General features: G+C 43.0%; 1 long non-coding RNA gene across 1 annotated transcript; it reads left to right on the forward strand.

The window, feature by feature from the left end:
* The first annotated feature begins 8,447 nt into the window (after positions 1-8,447).
* LOC144454984 (uncharacterized) lies at positions 8,448-14,269 on the forward strand. The gene is made up of 4 exons (XR_013483587.1): positions 8,448-8,642; positions 9,239-9,469; positions 9,896-9,963; positions 12,245-14,269. It is a non-coding gene; the product is annotated as an uncharacterized LOC144454984 (long non-coding RNA).
* Positions 14,270-17,835: the final 3,566 nt, after the last annotated feature.

The raw sequence follows: 17,835 nt of genomic DNA on the forward strand, positions 1-17,835 counted from the left end.
ATTATATAGATTTGTGACTCATCTGCATAGAGATGATACTTGGACCTATGGGAACTGATTTAATCATTGAGGGAGAAAGTATGGGGAGAGCAATAGAAGAGGGCCAGGACAGAAGTCACCTTAATTTAAATTATTTTCTGGATTTGAAAGTTATTGTCTTCACCATCTTGATTAGTTTCCCCCTTTTTAAGCAGCAACTAAAACATTGGTTGCAGCACAAGTCACTCCTGCAGCCGTGTGATGGGGCTTCAGCCTGCCTGCAGGGGAGCTGGCCTTCATATGGTGCGGCAACATTGCCATCTTTAGGCACCTTGGAATATTGCTGCTAAGAGATCATTAAAACCAAGCTAGCTTTTCTTTTTTTTCCTTAAAAAAACAAAACAAAACAAAACCCAAAACAAAACATATTTTCAAGCCCCCAACATTTGATGAATGCCTGTTGTCATTTCAGCATCCTCCCTCTCCATTGCATGCTCCCTTGTGACAAAGAAAAACAATTAAGCAAAAGCAGCAGAAACAGCACCTGACAATTGGAGACAGTATTCTCTCCTTGTAGCCGTTTACCTCTTGACTGTGAGGGAAGTTTCATTCTGTTTTTCAAGGCCTGCATTGTTTTGTTTTTATTTCCATTTCTCAGAGATTCCCCCTTTTTCCTGAGCTGTGGATTTACATGGCTGGAATTGTGTCTATTGTTTGGGGGTCTGCTTATTTTACTGTATTAGCTCATATAAATCTTTCCATGTTTCTCACATTGATCATTTTTTACTCCAAAGTAATATTCTGTTGTATTTACATACCATAGTTTTTTCATCCATTCAATCCATTAATTAACAAGCATTTATTAAGCACCTAGGATGAGCTTGGCATTGTGCAAAGCTCTGGGATTACCAATCGATCAGTCAACATTTATTAAACACCCACTGTGTGCTAGGCACTGTGCTAAACAAAAAATGCTACAATTGCTACTCTTAAGGAGCTAACTGGGAAGACAAGAAGTAGGTGTAGAAGTACATAAAGAGAATAAATACCAATTCATTGAATACAAGGTAGTCTGGGAGGGAGGAGGCCATTCACTGGCAGTTGGGGGGATTAGAAAGGGCAGAGTGGTTCTAGGAGGTGGAGATGAGGAGGGAGGGGCAGCCAGTGCAAAAGCAAGGAGATGGGGCTCAGCTGCCCTTACTGATGTGGATGGGGTCCTCATTCATATTGCTGCAGGCAGTAGCTGAGTTACAGGAAGCTTGGTGGTCCCCCAGTGGAATATGGAGGGGGAGGGTAATGAGGCGGTTTTGTGGACCTGTTGAATTGGAGATGCCTATGGGGATACCCAGGTGGAGAGGAAAGATTTCGATTAGGAAGGACATTAGGGCTGAATTTGTAGATTGGGAGGTATTTGCAGAGATAATACCTGAACCCAGGACAGTTGATTTATGGGAGTAGGAGAAGTGGGCCCAGGACAGAACTGGACCAAATTTACCTCTTCAGTTCTTAGCCTCCAGGAAATTACTGTCTTCACCCATTTCTTTTGATTAAAAAAAAATGTTTATTAGAAAATTTACACTGAATGTCAGTAGACACTGCTATACCTGCTCAGTGACTATTTAAATGAATTCATTTCAATATGAAAGGCATTTCTTTCTGTGCCTCCCTCCAAGTGTCCATCTGGCCAGTCTCTCTGTCCACTCTTTTTTCCCCCTCTGGACACAATGGGCTTTTTTTTTCTGATACAAACACATTCAACACTGTATTTGCAATGGGCTGATAGAAATCAAGGTTTTCAGGAAAACAAGAAAAGGTAAGATAGAATAAATCACAAGTCCTTGCTCCCTATACAAAAAATCCATTGGAAATGTGCCAGTGGTTTCAAAGTTTCCACTTTAGGCATGAATACAAATCGAAGTCAGGGGTAAGAGCAGTCCTCAAACTGAGGGGATAACCCAAACAGCTCCCTTTTTTTTTGTTTAAATAAAGATTCCACTTCAGTCCTAAATCAGCAGATTGACCACTGAGGGGGAGCAGCTTGGGGGGCCTCCTTTGTTTCTGTCTTGTTCTCTTCCCTCCCTCCCCCAGCAGCTAAGAAACAAACAAAGACCTCCCTCTCTCTCTCTCCCCCTCCCCTTCCTTTCTGCAGCAATAATGACGTGGCAGCCCTGGCCTCCATTTTCGCTTCCAGCTCTGCCTGCTCAGGCCTGTGCCTGTGTGTAACATGGAGGCTTGACAACAGCGCCTCCGAGGCCTCTGTTTGCATTGCAGCTGAATTGACTGCCTGCTTCTCCCATTGCATGATGTCTGATACACTCTTAAGGCTTCTTGGCATAGTGCAGCTGAAGGCACTACAAGCCGGGCCCTGTATTTCCCATATCATAGCCACAAATAGAATCCAATGGAACAAATCTGTATTAGAGGGCTATTGTACTTAATCAAGCCTACTGGCCCATTAAGTGGAGCGCTGAGCATAAAAAGGCAAGAACATCCGACCAAGCTGAGGATAAGCAGATGTACAGAGATAAGTAAACACAAGTTCATGTGAGGAAGGAGAGAGGGCTAGCTAACCTGTCTGGTGGGATCAGGAAAGTTGAAGGCTGGAAAGCAACCCCTCTGCTGGGTCTTGAAGGAAGTCTGGGATCCTAAGAGGCAGTGGTGAGGAGTTGAGGGCATGGTAGGCCTGGGGAAGGGCCTGCCATGTCCAAATACTCGAAGGTATCAGATAAAACTTCTTTGATTTCTGTCTCCCCAAGTTGAAATTGTTTCTTCCCTTTTCAAATATTCTTTGAACATTTTTCTGTGATCTCTTTTGCGCTTACCCTGTATTATAATTTGGACCCCTCTCCCCCCCATTAATATTTGACATATATTTTAGGGTTTTCTGAACACTTTAATTAACATTCTCTTTTAACTCTCACAGTCTTTTGTTAAGGCTGATGTAAACATTTTTATTATCCCTGTTTTACAAATGAAAAAACAAGCCCTGAGAGGTTGGGAGACTTACTCAGATCACACAGCTAGTTAGTATCTGGGGCAGGATTTTGATAGCCATCAGAAGGCCAACCCAGGTTACCATGGGAACTAAGTTTCCTGCCTTCTGGCCCAGTCTTCTTATCTACTGTGCCTTCCTGCCTCAAGAACAGGGAACCTGCCATTTGAAATCTTTGTAACCTCAGTGCCTAATACAGTACCATCTTATACATAGAGCTTAGTAACTGTTCATTGAATTGAATAAGAGAATATGGAACAAATTCAGTTCTTCCTCTCCAGTTATAAACACCTGCTTCGGTAAGTGCCCGAACTAAGTTCTTCTAGTCATGTCATTCAGAAAAATTACTTCTGTTGCTCTCTTTTCAGTCTGACAATAGCGGTTCCCATGTGGTGAACATCTCCAAACCTGAAGATCTTGTTACATAAAGTGGCATTAAGCCCTGGCCCCACAAAAGAACCTAGTACCCGAAGAGCAAGGACTGCTTCTGCTCTCAGGAAAATGGGGCACTGTGATTGGGCATGGAGTGGCTGGGGTGGTCAAATGAAGCCCCTCCCCCCCAAAGGCCGGGACCACTTAAGCTTGAAAGTGTGGAGCCTAATTGCAGAGCTAAGCAGATGCTGGCCATTATGGTATCTCCAACTGTTAAGAGAGAAAAGAGAGGCCAAGTGATTCAGTTCTAAGCTGCAGCTTTCCTTTTCTAACTTTAAAAAAAATAAAACGTTTTGAAGCTTTAAAAAAAATTTGTATCCTAGATGCCCTTGGCTTGTGAACCAGTTGTCATCTAAAGAATATACTTTGGCCTTCTTCCTTTAAAAAATGTTGCTGGTTGAAAAGAGGGACTAGGTATTTGAAGTCTTGCAGAGTCTGTACAGGAAGGTAGCAGTGGGGAGAGCTTTGCATAGACTGCTATTATGTGCATTCTCATCCAGCCCTCCTTATGACCAAAAGCAAATATTTGTAAGGTGTCTGAGGAGGGGATAGGTGGACAGACCTGGGCCCTCCAATAGTCCCTACTTAGCTCACAACTAAAATGTGAATACTTACACTATTTCAGTAGTCTTACTGGTCTCAAAGCTAATGTTAAAAAAAAACAGAGGGGATTACAAAACAGTGTGATGTGGGGAAAACGGGAGAGGAGATTAGGAATCAGAAAACTTAAGATTTGAATCCCAGCTCTTTTGGACCTGGGACATGTCATTTAATGTCTCTGGGCCTCAGCTTGCCCATCTGTAAAATGAGAGAGTGAACTAGATGGCCCTTGAGGTACCTTCTAGCTCTAAAGCAAAGTTCTATGGTCTCTGAGAGATTGAGGAGACATCTGCCCAGTGATACAAGAGCACTTGGGAGCTGATGAAATTACTGAAAGAGGATGTGGGAAAAGAAGAGAAGCTGAGTTGGAACTTACTTATCTTAAATTGTCCAGACCTCCAGAAAATGTTGGTCTTCAATCTTCATGATTTTCTTTCCCCCTTTGAAATGGTACCAACTTCCCTTTCTGTTTCTAGCATTCATCAACACTGCAAACACATGATCCGCTTCAGCTTGCCTTCCTGCTCCCTGGCTTTAACACAATGGAGTAACATTGTATCATCTGGTCTTTTCAGATCTTGTTGCTAAAGGATGATTAAAACATGATTATTTTTTCTTTTTCCTTTGTGTATTGCTGCTTTTAAATGATTATAAACTCCAGGTCTATAGTCCTTACTGTGTGCCAGGCCCTGTGCTACGCAAAAACTGGTCCTGCCAGCAAGAAGCAGCATTTCTAACTGGAGAGAAGGTGTATAAGTTACTAGGTAGGTATGGAGGGTAATAGAAGAGAGGAAGGCCTGGAGAAGATCATATTGGAGGTTTTGAAAGAATCCTGGGAAATTGAGAGTTGGGGTGGGGGAGGAGCAGAATATTTGTGGCCAAGCTGGCTTCTCCATGAGAAATTTCCCACATGCATACACATCAGCACTTCCCCAGTGTAGTAGTACTAGAGAGTAGCCTGAGGGCAGTGAGGCCTAGAGTGGCTTGCCCAGGGTTCTGTTTGAGGAAGTGAAAGTAGGCCAAATAAGATTTTATGTGTAATAGCTGGTGGAGCTTTTTGGATGACATGCTCACACTTTGGCTTTGGAAAAAAATACCTTGGCAACCAATATGGAAATGGACTAGTGGGCAAGGACCAGGTAGGGATAGAGGTAGAAGGCTGTTTCAGTTGTCCAGGCCAGAGTCGATGAGAGTCTGAACTAATCATGCTATCAATTCAATTTTTTTCAAATGAAGAAACAAGTGCCTGCCACATTTCAGGCCAGGTTTTCAAACGTTGGGGACCCTATGTGATTATGATGTTTCTTTGTTCATGGGCCCCTGTGAGTCCTTTACATCTTTGCTATGGCTTGTTTGGGGAGGATGCCTTGTACCAGATGTCCATTTACACAGGAGCCTCTGAGCACTGGGGACCTTGTTATTCTCTTTGGGGGAAATCTAGACATGAGCTTTGGGGGAAGGAGAGCATCTCTGAGATTGGAGCAGGAGCAAAGAGAAATTAATTGGTTTGAAATCAGATGTATTATATGAGAGCCTAGGATCCTGTTGTGGGGGAGAGAGAAAGGATGTGTGATGTGGACCATGGATGAAAAAAGAAGAGCAGGTGGTCCAGGACGGTGCAGAAGCGGCCTCTCCAGTCATCTTAAACTTCAGAAAAGCACAGCTTTTTCAATCTCAATAAAACCATATGTTCTGTGAATTGTGTTTTTTTTTTCTTACATTAAAGTTAATGTGAATTCCTAAAGCCTCCTTTTCTTTCTGTCCCTCCAACTGCCCATCTGGCCTCCTTTCCCATTCTTCACTATTCCTCCTATAATCTCAGTGGACTTTTTTGCAACAATACAAATCGGCTCCTAAGGGCCAGGTCAGGTCCCAGTGAACCCAGCCCACATTCCCTGGGGAGGGTCCCCTCTAAGTTTAACGTTGCTCCCGGTGGCCCTGAGTACTAGATCGATATAGCCTCGGCCAGTCCTCAGCTCGAGCATTTTCCTCCAACAACACTTTCACCCCAAGTCTAAAAGTCAATGGATTAGGACAACTGGAGGCTTCCGTAAGTTTCATTGTGCCCCATGCACCCCGTGCACAGAAATAGAGGAAAGAACCCGCCTCCGCATTCTCTGTGACGCAGTAGGAGCCCTTTCGGCGCAGGTGCGAGTGTAACAAATATAGGGCAGCAGCGCCTCTGAAGACCCAGGCCAACACCAGCATCACAACCGATTTTTTGAAACGGCGTATATACCTTAATTTCTGGTCTCTGTCTCTCTCTAGTGACCATTTGGGACGTGGCAGGTGGGAAGGTATAAAATAATAAAAATAATAATGTTTATATAACATTTTAGGGGTGGCAAAGCACTTTACATATATCATTTAATTAATTTGATCCTCAGAACAACCCTGTAATGTAGGTATTATTGTCATTTTCCTTTTACAGGTGGGGAAATTGAGGCTGAGAGAGATTTAGTGCCTTGTACTGAGTCACCTAAGGGGGAAATTGAGGTAGTATTCAAACTCAGGTCTTCCTGACTTCAAGTCCAGCACCTTCTCAACCAAGCCAGGCTTGCTATTTTTTCATATATCCATAAATGAAAAAAAAATTCAAAGGAACAAGCATTTTATTAAGTTCCAACTATATGCCAAGGTACTGGGGATACAAAGGCAAAAACAATATAATCTCTGTTCTCAAGGGGTTCACATTCTACTGGGGAATATAATACCTTCTCTGATACATAAACACAGTTATTTGGGAGGAATCGGGAAAGATGAAGGATAGGAGTAGTACCAAGGCTGAGTCCTTAAGATTTCTAAAAGGCAGAGGTGAGCAGGTCAGGTTAAGGTTGGGAAGGGACTAAAATGAGCCCTAATAGGAGGAATAACCTGAAAAAAACAATGAGGGATGGCGGCATTGGAGGGTAGAGAAGGTAAAGAAGGAGGCCCAAGTCCTGGGAACAGTCTCTCACAAGACCAACAACTCTATTTTTTCCTGCCATGGCCTGAAAGATCATTATATCTGAGATACCCTAGTAACATTCTTAAATAGAAACTTTCCCTGTCCTGCTTTTGAGATGTCAGTCCTAGCCCTGGTGACAAGTTGCTCCAGCTTGGAGGTGTCAGTGTTGGCCCCAGTGTAAAGAAGGAAAGGATCACGGGCATCCTGAATACCTTTCCTTGGCTGTCCCTCCTACTCTTTTTTGTTTCTAAGTTATGCAGACTTTCTTTTTGGGTCTTCCTTTAAAAGAGAGAGGGAGAGACAGAGACAGAAAGACAAGGAGAGAGGAGAGGAGTGAGGAGAGAGGAGAGACAGAATCTACTGGTTTGTCTAATTATTTTGTGAAGCTCCTTTTAATCCCAGCCACAGACCTTGATAGCACTCTTCTTCCACACCTACTCTCTTGGTATTTCAACATTCCCTCTAGGTTCTAGTACCACCTCTTTCCAATTTGCTTATCCAGCCTCAGGCTCTTTCCATGTCACCTACAGCCTACTGGACATCTCTACCTGGATTCCTGCCCCACCTATTAAACACAACATGGCATAGGGATGGTCAAATCCTCGATCTCTAAAGTTACTCCACCTGACCTTAACCTATCTCTCCACCTGTTCCTGTGCCTTATTCGTCCTACACCTGGTCCAGAAGTAATGACCTTCTGTTTTAGAAACAACATGGGTTTGGAACTCCTCCTGCAAGACCCCAACACACTTTCCCCCACTTTTAGGTGATTTATTGCACTTTGGCTTTAATTTGATGGAGTAACGTTCCCTATTGTGTGCCATTTTAGGTTATAGTAACTCAGAAAAAACATGCCTGTATTTTCCAAAGGATAGGAAACAATTCGATTGTATTCAACATTTCTCATGGGGGGGGAGGGAGCACGTTTCAGGTGAATTACATGTGGATTTCACAGAAACATTAATCAATAAACATTACATGTGGATTTCACAGAAAAGTTTTTCTTGGCTGGAAAGCCTAGGGGAAAGTAAGTGAGAGGGGCTATTTTGTTACCCAGTGGGCAGCCTGGTTCATTTGGCCTGCTAGCTGTAGGTGCAGGCAAGATGTGGTGTGAAGATTATTGTCCCCCTCCAGACCCCGGGTCCTAAGGGCAGGCCAGAGGGAAGAAAGCACTTAGCTTCTGCAGCGAACCCCAAACCTTCCAGTGTCTCCCGCTCCCACCCCACTCCAGGCCCGGCCACCTTGTGGGCAGCCTTCAACAGTTTGAGGGTGGGCGATCTGCACTAGGCATGCAGCAGGAGATGGGGGTCCCGTAGGAAACAGGACTGGGGCCACTTTAACTGAGGCACACGAGAAGGTACACGCAAACTGCAGGCTCCCTAAGGCCACCTGGTGCGCAGATGCTGGCTCTTCACCCTCTGTCACCAGCGCCCCACCCGCCTCCGAGCCCAGGCTGGCAGACAACCAGGCACGCACAGTACGTACGCACGCACGCAGCTTGGCTCAGCTCGCTGGGCGAGGTCCGCTAGGCTCTTGCTGCGCAGTTCGGGGCCTTTGCTTCGCTTCGCTTTGTCCTCCGCCCCCCAGGCCTTCGCGTGGCCGCCACCCCGCAATGCTTCCTCCTCGTTGGATTCCTGGAATAGCGGCAGCGCACAAGAAGCCGGCCTCGAGGCCTTTCGGGGAGCAGCGAAGGTAAAGGCCCGCCAGGCCCGCCCGCACCCCGGCCTTACCCTGTTTCCTTCCGCTCCTGGGGGCCGCTTCTGCTTCGCTTCCACCCCCTTCGCCTCCCCTCAATCTCCCCAGGCCCCAGAATCTATGCCGCTGTCGTTTTCCACATTGCCTAAGCCCCCAGAAAAACGCTTTCGCCATTTCCTTTGTTGTAGGAGGTCCCCATACGTCATGCTCCCCCTTCTTGCAGGGCTTTTGAGTGCCGCTTACACCTGAATCGCCCTCATGTCTTTTCTGTAATTGAACTAGATGGTTTTTAAGGGTCCATCTGCTTCCCGATCTGTGAGCCTGTCATCTTCCACCACCATACGTTTGCACGGGCTGTCTCACATGCTTGAGGGGCACTACTTTATCACATTCGATTTTGGGAACCAGAACTCCCTGCACAGATCAACGGGCCCATCACTGAATGCTATGGAAGGCCTTTCCTGATTCCTTCCCATCCCCAAATTATTTTGTATCTACTTATTGTTTTTCATCTCTTTATCTGTGTTCCTGAACTTTAATGTATTTGCGTGTATTTTGTATCTTTTACCTATGTTCCTATTCTTTCTTCCTAGTGGGGTGTAAGCATGAAGATGGGACAGTTTTCTCTTGGCCTTTGCTTCCCTGGTGCCTAACACGGGGTCTGGCATGTGGTGGGCCCTTATTAGCTATTTGTGTAAGGAAGCAGAGATGAAGGATCGCTTTATAGGCATGGAGTAAAGGCTTGTGGGAATGCACAAATGTGGAAAATAGAATCCAGAGTTCAGGGAATAGCAAATGACTTTGCCTGGACATAGTTTATGAAGGTAAGTAATGTACAACAAACATGAAAAATTAGGCCGGAGCCAGATTGTTGGGGGGCAATAAATGTCAGGCTTATGAATTTGTGTATTAATCTATAAGTAATAGGTATTTTTCAGCAAGGAAGTGATAGGGTTAGGAAGATTGTTTTATTTATTTTTATTTGTTCATATATCGTATATTATATTGTTTATATTTATAATATATTTATTTCTATATTATATTGATCTATAATATGTTATCTTATATATTATAATGTATTAAATACTATATTAAATATATCTTATAGATATATCTATAATATATTATTTCCAACAAAATATATAACAAAATAAAATATAGAATATAATAAATATAGAATAAAATATATAATATGTATTATAATTTATTATATTTATATAATGTATGTAATATATTTTATTATTATTTAGCTGTGTGGAGGATGGATTGGAGAAGTTAGAGGCAGGAAGAGCAATTAGAAGCTATTACAATTGGCCAGGTGAGAGGTTTTACTTTTTTTTTTTCCCCACAGTGTGTTTATTTTTCCTGGGTATATAAGAGATGGATGCTAGAGGTTGTATCTTCCCTGTATTTAAAAGTTTCTTTGGACTTAAAAAAAAAAAGTAAATAGAAGAAACTTTACAGTGAACCAAAAACAAGTAACTAGTCTAAGTTGATATGTATTCTTATATTTAAATGGATTTAAATGCCTTAAGAATTCTAATACTTTTTCTTTGTTTTGTTCTGCCAAGTCCCCATCGGGATTTTTGTTCAGTAATTTTCTTTAAGCATAGTAAGTTTGTTTTGATTTAATAATTAAGTATATTTTTTAAAAAACCCAACCTTTATTTGCAGAATTATCACCTTTGCTGCTGTGCAAGTCCTAAACTTAAGAATACTTTGAAAATTTCCAAAATGAAGCACTAATTCAAATAAAAATCACGGTAAAAAATAGCCCACAAATTTAAATAAACTCATTCTTTAAAAAAAAAAAAACCCGATTTAAATAAGGCGGCAAAGCGACTGTAAGGAAAATAGTGACGATTTTAAAAAAGCGACTCAGGAGGGGGGCGGGAGAGGCAGGAGCACCGTCTCCTAGCAACAGGGAAAAAAATAAAAACTCCTCTCCCCCTCCCTCCTGTGACGCAACTGCTCCAAACCACTCCCTCCTCTGTTGTTCCACCCCTTTCGGGCCGTGTGTAAAGTGGAAAAGTCTCACTACCTCCCTCGTGTGGCTTCATTTCAGATTGCGGTCATTGTCATTGTCGCTGTTTTGTCCCCTCCCTTCTGCTGGCTTTAAAAGTTCAGGAGCTCCGCCTTCTGGACTACTAGGATATTGCAGTTAGGGAAAAAAAAAGCAAAACTTGTTGACATAGCCATAGAGTCTATATAATTGCATGTAAAAATGTTTCTTTTTTTTAGTGCCTAATTTAGTGACAAGTACTTTTCTAGGCACTAGGGATACAAAGATGAGAACAATTCTGTTTCTGCTCTTAAGGAATTTCTGTTCAGTGGAGTATAGAACACATAATCTGAAAGAAACGCAGAATGTTTTAAGGGAGAGAGTGCTAACAATCGGAGAATTAGTAAAGTTGTGGGGAAGAAAGTGGGCCCTGGTCTGAGATTTGAAGGAACCTCCGAATTCTAAGAAGGATAGGTTAGGAGAGGTGACATTCTAGGCCAGGGGATTGGCCTGGGCCACTGCCCTGAGGTGGGAGATGAGTGGGGAGTGCATGGAAGAGCTACTTGGCCAGTTTATGTGAGTAGCAGTCATATGGTAATGAACTTTGAAAGGTAGCCTGGCACCAGATTGTTCAGGCCTTTAAATCCTGGGCTAAAGAGTTTGTGTTTCATTTTAGAGGCAGGAGGGAGCCAATGGTGATTTGTGCTCATTCCCACCTATGCCTTTCTGAAACTGAAGGATGAATTGAAGTAGGAAGACTAATTGGGCTTTAGCAATAGTCCAGGTGAGAGTTGATTAGGGCTTAAAGTAGGGTTCCGGCTAGGAGATAAGTGTGACTGGGAGGATTTGGGTGCCTGTGTTCTAAACAGGAGTTTCACAGGCTTTTTTTTTAGAATTGGAACAGCCCTTAGCAGTCATGTAGTCCAATCCGTATCTTAAAAAAAAAAATCACTTTTGCAACCACGTGGTGAATGGTTATCTTACAAAAGCTGAGAACCTACATGACTTGGGAGGATGGTGATGTCCTCAGTAATAGTAGGGAAAGTTGAGGGCGGTGTTTAAGGAAGGAAATAAACATTTATTAAGTACCTACTCTGCCTCAGGCACTGAGCTAAGTGTTTTTACATATATCTTATTTGCTCTCCTAAGCCTCAGTGAGGGAGGAGCTGTTAAGTCTCTCCTTTTTATAGTCTGAGGCCAACTTGAAACTCAAGTCTTTCTGACGTTAGGCCTAGCACTCTATCCACCTAGCTGCCTCCGTTGAGGGGAGGAGATCAGAAGCTATGATTCCAACATGTTAGATTGGCAGTGTGGGTAGAAATGTTGCCTTTCATGTCCACACTGCATCTTCACTCGGACTTCCTTTTCTCTTCACTGTTAAGATATAGTCTCCTAATTGGTCTCCCTGTATCTAGTCTGTTTTGCCCCAGTGAAATTCCCAGCCTCCCCCAAAGCTCAGCTGAAGTGCTGCTTCTGCAGTAGGCCTTTCCTGATCCTGCTAGTGTTCTCACCCTCCAAAGTCTTTTCTGTGTTCTTTTTTTTCAGTAGCATGGAAGCATTTTGATGGCATGCAGTCTTATTTTCTTTGTTTCACCAGCACCTTGAAAATACTTCCTAAATTCCTATTGGATGAATGCCTGTCCAACAGGACCTGAGTCCAGGAATGGTGGCCCCGGAAGGATCGATGGCCGTAGAGAGGAGAGCACCTGGCTTTGGAATCCTGCCCCCGCCTCAGCTCCCATGGATTCAGTGATCTCAGTGCTGATCATTCTCAAATACCATAACTTCTCTCCTGATCTGCAGGCAAATCCAAAGGCTTTTTCTCAGTTCTCATCCTTCCTGACCTCTTTGCAGCCCTGGGCACTGGCCATCACCCTCTTGTTGATACTCTCCTCTCTCTAGGTTTATCTAGCCCTAACCTCTCTCCTGACTCCTAGTCTTACATCTTCAGTTGCCTGCTGGACATCTAAAATTGCGTGTCCTGTAGATATCTTAAACCAGGGTGGGGAACCTTCAGCCTCAAGGCCCCATGTGGCCTTCTAGGTCCTTGGATGTAGCCTTTTGACTGAGTCCAAGTTTTACAGAACAAATCCTTTTATTAAGGGGATTTGTTCTGTGAAGTTTGGATTCAGTCAAAGGGCCGCACTTGAGGACCTAGAGGGCCACGAGTGGCCTCAAGGCTTCAGGTTCCCCACCCCTGTCTTAAACTTACCAAGTCCAAAATTACACTTCTTTATCTTTCCCTTCCAAACCCTCCCCTCTTACTAACTTCCCATATGACTGTTGAAGGTACTACCATCCTCTCAGTCACCTAGGCTCACAGCCTAGGACTCATCCTCAGTGCCTTATTTTCTCTCATCCCCCATATCCAGTATCTCTCTTTTTTAAAAAAAATTATTTATTTTTATTTGCCAACAATCGCTTCCATAAGCTTTCGAGTTTTAAATTTTTCTCCCCCTTCCTCCCCAAGGCAGCACACAATCTGATATAGGCTATGCATATACATTCCTATTAAACATATTTACACATTAGTGATATTGTAAGTAAGAATTAGAACCAGTGGGAGAAACTACCAGAAAGAGGAAACAAAACTCAACAGAAGGAAAAAAATATCAAATAGTACGCTTCGCTCTGCATTCAAACTCCATAGTTCTTTCTCTGGATGTGGATAGTATTTTCCATCATGAGGCCTTTGGAGATGTCTTAGGTTCTTGCATTGCTGAGAAGGGCCAAGTCTATCAAAGTTAGTCATTGTACAATGTGACTGTTACTGTACAACATTCTCCTGGTTCTCACTTCACTCAGCATCAGTCCATACAAGTCTTTCCAGGTTTTTCTGAAGTCTGCCTGCTCATCATTTCTTATAGTACAGTAATATTCCATTTCATTCATATACCACCAGTTGTTCAGCCATTCCCCAATTGATGGGCATTCCCTCAATTTCCAATTCTTGGCCAACACAGAAAGAGCTGCTATGAATATTTTTGTACATGTGGGTCCTTTTCCTATTTGTGTGATCTCTGTGGGATACAACCCTAGAAGTGGTATTGCTGGGTCAAAGGGTATGCACATTTTTATAGCCTTTTGGGTATAGTTCCAAATTGCTCTCTAAAATGGTTGGATCAGTTAATAACTCCACCAACAATGCATTAGTGTTCCAATTTTCCCACATCTTCTCCAACATTTATCATTTTTCTGTTTTGTCATGTTGGCCAATCTGATAGGTGTGATGTGGTACCTCAGGGTTGTTTTGATTTGCATTTCTCTAACCAATAGTGATTTAGAGCATTTTTTCATATGACTATAGATGGCTTTAATTTCTTCATCTGAGAACTGCCTGTTCTTATCCTTTGACCACTTATCAATTGGGGAATGACTTGTATTCTTATAAATTTGACTTCATTCTCTGTATATTTTAGAAATGAGGCCCTTATTAGAAAGACTGGTTGTAAAAATTCTTTCCCAGTTTTCTGCTTCCCTCCTAATTTTGGTTGCTTTGGCTTTGTGCAAAAACTTTTCAATTTAATGTAATCAAAATTATCCATTTTGCATTTCATAATGTTCTCTATCTCTTGTTTGGTCATAAATTCTTCTGTTCTCCATAAATCTGACAGGCAAACTATTCCTTGCTCTCCCAGTTTTCTTATAGTATCAGCCTTTATATCTAAATTGTGTACCCATTTTGACTTTATTTTGGTATGTGGTGTAAAATTTTGCTCTATGCCTAGTTTCTGCCATACTCTTTTCCAGTTTTCCCAGCAGTTTTTGTCAAACACTGAGTTCTTATCCCAGAAGCTGGGGTTTCTCAAACAGTAGATTACTATAGTCATTGACTACTGTGTCTTGCATACCTAACCTATTCCACTGATCCACTTCTCTATTTCTTAGCCAGTACCAAGTAGTTTTGATGTTTGCTGCTTTGAAAAATTTTTTTAAACTTCCATAACTATTTCTTTTTTTAAAAAATTTTTAAAATTTTTTTAAAGTGTTTTTTTTTAAACTTTGGATTCCAAATTTTCTCCCTTCCTCCCTCCCCACCCACCCTCATTGAAAAGGCAAGCAACTCAATGTAGGCTATACGTGTGCAGTTATGCAAACACTTCCACAGTACTCATGTTGTGAAAAACTAACTCTATTTCCCTTAATCCTATCCCATCCCCTCCATTTATTCTATTGTTTCTTTTGACCCTGTCCCTCCTCAGAAGTGTTTACTTCTGATTATCCCCTCCCCCAATCTGCCCTCCCCTCTATCATCCCCCTGCTCTCTTGTCCCCTTTTCCCCTTATTTTCCTGTAGGGTAAAATAGATTTCCATGCCCAATTGAGTGTGTATGTTATTCCCTCCTTAAGCCAAATCCTATGAGAATAAGATTCACTCATTCCCTCTCACCTTTCCCTGTTTCCCCTCCACTGGAAGAGCCTTTTCTTGTTTGTTTCATGTGAGATAATTTACCCCATTCTACCTCTCCCTTTCTCCTTCTCTCATTATGATCCTCTCTTACTCCTTAATTTTGTTTTCCAGATATCACCCCTTCATTGTCAACTCACCCTGCGCCCTCTATCTATCTATATTTATATCTATATATATGTACATATAATTTTTTTCCCTCCCACTACCCTAATACTGACAAAGGACTCATGAGTTACAAATATCATCTTTCCATGCAGGAATGTAAACAGTTCAACCTTAATAAGTCTCTTACGATTTCACTTTCCTGTTTATCTCTTCATGTTTCACTTGAGTCTTGTATTTGAAAGTCAGATTTTCTATTCAGCTCTAGTCTTTTCATCAAGAATGCTTGAAAGCCCCTTATTTCACTGAATGACCATTTTTTCCCCTGAAGGATTATACTCAGTTTTGCTGGGTAGGTGATTCTTGGTTGTAATCCTGTCTCCTTTGCCCTCTGGAATATTATATTCCATGCCTTGCGGTTCCTTAATGTAGAAACTGCTAAATCTTTTGTTATCCTGATTGTGTTTCCACAATACTTGAATTGTTTCTTTCTGGCTGTTTGCAATATTTTCTCCTTGACCTGGAAATTCTGGAATTTGGCTACAATATTCCTAGGAGTTTTCCTTTGGGGATCTCTTTCAGGAGGTGATCAGTGAAATCTTTCAATTTCTATTTTTCCCTCCAGTTCTAAAATATCGGGGCAGTTTTCCTTGATAATTTCTTGAAAGATGATGTCTAGGCTCTTTTTTTGATCATGGCTTTCAGATAGTCTAATAATTTTTAAATTCTCTCTCCTGGATCTATTTTCCAGGTCAGTTGTTTTTCCAGTGAGATATTTCACGTTCTCTTCTATTTTTTTACTCTTTTGGATTAGTTTTACAGTGCCTTTATTTCTCATAAAGTCACTAGCTTCCATTTGCTCTACTCTAATTTTTAAGGAAGTATTTTCTTCAGTAAGCTTTTGGACTTCCTTTTCCATTTGGCCAATTTTGCTTTTTAGGGCATTCTTCTCCTCATTGGCTTTTTGGACCTCTTTTGCCATTTGGGTTAGGCTATTTTTTAAGGTGTCATTTTCTTCAGTATTTTTTGGGGTCTCCTTTAGCAAGCTGTTGACTTGTTTTTCATGATTTTCTTGTATCACTCTCATTTCTCTTCCCAGTTTTTCCTCTGCTTCTCTTACTTGCTTCTCAAAATTCTTTTTGAGCTCTTCCCAGGCCTGGGACCAATTCATATTTTTCTTGGAGGCTTTGGATGTGGGAGCTTTGGCTTTGTTGTCTTCTTCTGGTTGTATGTTTTGATCTTCTTTTTCACCAAAGTAAGATAATATAGTCTGACTCTTTTTTGCACTGCTTGCTCATGATCCCAGCCAATTACTTGAGTTATAAACTCTTTGTTAAGGTAGGGGTCTGTTTCCAGTGTGGAGGATGTACTGTCCCAAGCTTCGGGGGGTTTTGTGCAGCTGTTTTCAGAGATACTTCCAGGGACCTGTAAATTTTCCATTCTTCCAAGGTGGCATGATAAGGGTTGAGGTGTTTACTCTTTTGCTGGCCTGTGCTCTGGTCTTTGAGTGACCAGCCACAGGCAGTCTTTTCTCTCTTGGAACTGTGAGGAGGATTTGCTCTCCACAGCCACTGAAAGCTCCACCGTGCCAGTGCTCCTCCTCGTCCCAGGACTACCACCCAGGACTGTGACCTAGATCCAAGCATGGGCAAAGCAAGAGAATCCTGCCTCAGCAAAGAGATCCCTGCAATCCCCCTCTGATCAGCCACTTGATTGCCCCTCAGTCTGTGGGCCAGAAGCTCAGGAGGCAGCCGCCGCCCCAGGGCCAAGCTTGGGGAATGAAGCTGAGACCCCACGCTCCTCTCTCACTACAGACACAGACTTTTCCCACTGACCTTCTGAGTTGTCTTTGGCGTTCCTGGAATGAGAAGTCTGGAAACCGCCACAGCTGTCCGCGATTCAGTCCTCTGAGGCCTGTTCCAGGTTTGCTGCAGCCTGTGTGCCCACACCAAACTGAGCTCCTCTCCCAGCCTGGCGAGATATACTTTCCGATCAACCATCCAGGTTGGCTTCATCTATTCTGACTTGCTTGAGCTCTCCCCCAAACCCCTCCAAATACCTATAAAAAATGGCTCTAAACAATTCTAAAGTAGCAGAACCCACAAAAAGAGAGAGAGTGAAACAAATTTCCAGCCCAAGACAACCTGGATGGTTGATCGGAAAGTATATCTCGCCAGGCTGGGAGAGGAGCTCAGTTTGGTGTGGGCACACAGGCTGCAGCAAACCTGGAACAGGCCTCAGAGGACTGAATCGCGGACAGCTGTGGCGGTTTCCAGACTTCTCATTCCAGGAACGCCAAAGACAACTCAGAAGGTCAGTGGGAAAAGTCTGTGTCTGTAGTGAGAGAGGAGCGTGGGGTCTCAGCTTCATTCCCCAAGCTTGGCCCTGGGGCGGCGGCTGCCTCCTGAGCTTCTGGCCCACAGACTGAGGGGCAATCAAGTGGCTGATCAGAGGGGGATTGCAGGGATCTCTTTGCTGAGGCAGGATTCTCTTGCTTTGCCCATGCTTGGATCTAGGTCACAGTCCTGGGTGGTAGTCCTGGGACGAGGAGGAGCACTGGCACGGTGGAGCTTTCAGTGGCTGTGGAGAGCAAATCCTCCTCACAGTTCCAAGAGAGAAAAGACTGCCTGTGGCTGGTCACTCAAAGACCAGAGCACAGGCCAGCAAAAGAGTAAA

Source organism: Phascolarctos cinereus, unplaced genomic scaffold (genome assembly GCF_003287225.1).
Source record: "Phascolarctos cinereus isolate Bilbo 61053 unplaced genomic scaffold, phaCin_HiC Scaffold_8;HRSCAF=390, whole genome shotgun sequence".
Lineage (NCBI taxonomy): Eukaryota > Metazoa > Chordata > Mammalia > Diprotodontia > Phascolarctidae > Phascolarctos > Phascolarctos cinereus.